Genomic DNA, 3,216 nt, shown 5'->3' on the forward strand with positions numbered 1-3,216 from the left:
AATTCTATTTAAATTGCGCCTGGATTTAATTTTTTATCTTGAAATAAAACTCAAACTAAAATTAAAATTGTAATATCATAAATTAAATTTACAAATAATTTAATTACATTGATAATAATAATTATCTTTAAAGACTGCAAATAATTTATTGTGAAAAATATTATCTCAGCTAGGACCTGCCCAAGCAGAGCAACAAGTCATTATAATATTAGAATGATGTCCAAATGATTTGAAAATGACCATTAAAAATCATTTTTTAATCATTTCCGATTCATTTTAATGTCATTTTGACTTGTTCTGCTTGGGTGGCTACATTTCGATCGTGATAAAAATATTATATGTTTTTATCAATTTTTGCATAAGATCTTTAAGATAATTACATTATGTAAAAGAAAAGTTTCATAATTTTATATTTCGTGACAGAAGCATGTTTGCAAATGTGTACTGTTAAATATCAAATACGCAGTTAAAACAATTTTAATATTTATTTTTTATTTGATATTTTACGTAACAGTACACATTTGCAAACATTCTAAAGATTAAAGTCAAAAGTCTTAACACACGAAAATATCAAAGTCACGATAATTTCAGCATTATAAGTGATTAAAGTTAGCGAGTAGAGTTTGCACTCTCAGAGTAATATAATTACACATGCAGATATCGATCGCTCAATTATTTACGCTGCGCAGTTGATGTTTATACTAAGCAACTAATTTTATTTTTTTATTGTGTTTATAATCAATGATGTTACAAATATGTATTATGTAAATTTCAAATTTTTTATAAAAACTTATATATCTAGTAATTATTGTTTTAAAAAAAAAATTTTAAATAAAATTTTACTTACTATTATCATGTTTGATAATAAAAAGTACGCAATAGCGGAATATCTCATGTGTAAGAAGTTAAGGGATCAATAAGATATATAAGATATATTCTTGCATCACCAAATCAATCAATGTCACATTTGTTTCTAAAATTACTATTACTAATTATAAGTGTCGCCTACAATCGATTTAGTAATCGATTTAATATTAGTATACATCATATTTAGTATACATCATACGTAATTCGTATAGGACAGAATATCTATAAAATATCTACAGTAGCAACTTTAAAGCAATATTAGACTATTCCAGGACTATTACATCGCAGGAACGTTACAATATTTTATTACAACATTATTAAAATATTCTGCGCTATATGCCCAGTCAACATCAACTGAAAGTAACGCAACAATGTTATAATTTCGCATTTAACAATGTAATTGTTATATTGTTGAGTGCAAAATTATGACATCGATGTTATGTTACTTTTAATTTGTGTCGATTGAATGAGGACATCTCGTACTCTGTCAAGTCATGTCTGATGATGCGTTGTAAAGCACGAATCACGCTATATTTATAGCGGCTAACGAAAATTGGTAGGTCAATCAATTCATATAATAAAGAATATTCGTTTCAATGTTTCTACAATACAGCTCAAATGTTGTAATATTGCTAAAATATTCTATGCTGTAGAAGCATTTTCATTTTAATAATATAATAATAATAATAATAATAATGGATCTAATATAAAATTAAATATTTGTTTATGAAACTAATTTAATAAGGTACCTTAAGTCGAATAAGGTACCAAAGTACTAAATAAAACCCACTTTTAAATTTATTACTTAAAAATGCGCTTTACGCCTAGAGTATATGCTTAAAAGATGTGTCGTAAAAAAAGAATTGCAGCAACACGTATGTTTAATGCAACAAATACTTATGACAAAGTGTGTATGAGACATTTTTATAACAATTCACAAAGTTTGCAAAGTTCACTTAGCATACATTATTTTGATTATTATAATATATCGTAATATTATATTCAATTTTTTAGCTATAGAGAAATAATAAATAAATCGATTTCTTTAAATATAAATAAGTATATTTTTCTAGAAAATAGTGAACTTTTATTAAATAAGACTCATTTATATGTATAAATTATTATTACGGCTATTATTATTTGTTTGTTATGTGTGGAGCATATATATTAAAAAATAATGATTTCCGATGCTGCTAATTATTAAAGAGTTAAAATTTCATTCAAATTGCAGAAATTTCAAACAATAAAAAAATTAATTACAGACCAAATTAAAGATAACTATGATGTTTAAGAGTAGACTAAATTCCTAAGGGATTTTCTTTTTATGATTTTTGTCATTTTAAATTTATTTTTTTCTTTTTGTCATTTTTATTTTATTTTTTCATTTGGGCTTCATTATATTCAAATAATAAGGTCCAATGTCAGAATTAAAATTTTTTTTTCGTTTATTTATAAATATTCTACGTAGAAGAGATATTTCGTTTGTGTGTGTGTGTGTGAGTGATTGAAATAAAGATTCTATTCTCGCTTAATTTATTTCAATATCTCCATAAATAGAATAATTAGGTGAGAAATTAGATAAGTTTTATTAAGTTTAAGTTGTTGTTTGACTATTAGAAAAATAATTGAAGAAACGCGGAAAAAAGTATAACACAAAAGCGAGTAAAAAAGTTATGTAAACTATAAACGCAAGCTTTTCGTTACGTATACGTAGGGAAGAATTTTTCACAAATTCTATACATATTTAAAAAAAAATTGGAAGAATAGTTTTATATTAAAAAAATTATAAATTTTTATTATTTTTTATAATATCGATATTGAATATAGGCGATTTATTTATAATAGTTGATATATCCAGTAAACTAATTAAGTAACATAATTAATATTATCCAGCAAACCCTAACTAAAATTACAATAGTATGACTTTAGTTATAATTTCCCTCAAAAATATAACTGTTACATATTATGCAACTATTATATGTTAAATTATAATAACGTACTATAGAGTAGAACATTGTAACTGACAGATAACAGTTATATTATTGTTGTTAATATTTGCTGGGTATGTAATAATTTCCTACTCAACAATGTACGTAACGTGTGTTATATTATATACATTATATTATTGAATAAAAAATTATAATATTGATGTAATCTCAGGAAGTTCAAAATCAGTACATAAGACCCTCTTATGTTTCTATCGATGTAGATCAACTTTTAACTTTCTTGCTCTTCATTTTTTCTAATTTTTAAAATAAGAAAAAGAAGAGTTCGTTGAACCAAAAGATTATAGAATTGAATTACATTGGTAGAAATGGGAATTAGATTTATCTTTTAGACAGTTAAAAA

Source organism: Trachymyrmex septentrionalis, unplaced genomic scaffold, assembly GCF_001594115.1.
Source record: "Trachymyrmex septentrionalis isolate Tsep2-gDNA-1 unplaced genomic scaffold, Tsep1.0 scaffold66, whole genome shotgun sequence".
Classification (NCBI taxonomy): Eukaryota; Metazoa; Arthropoda; class Insecta; order Hymenoptera; family Formicidae; genus Trachymyrmex; species Trachymyrmex septentrionalis.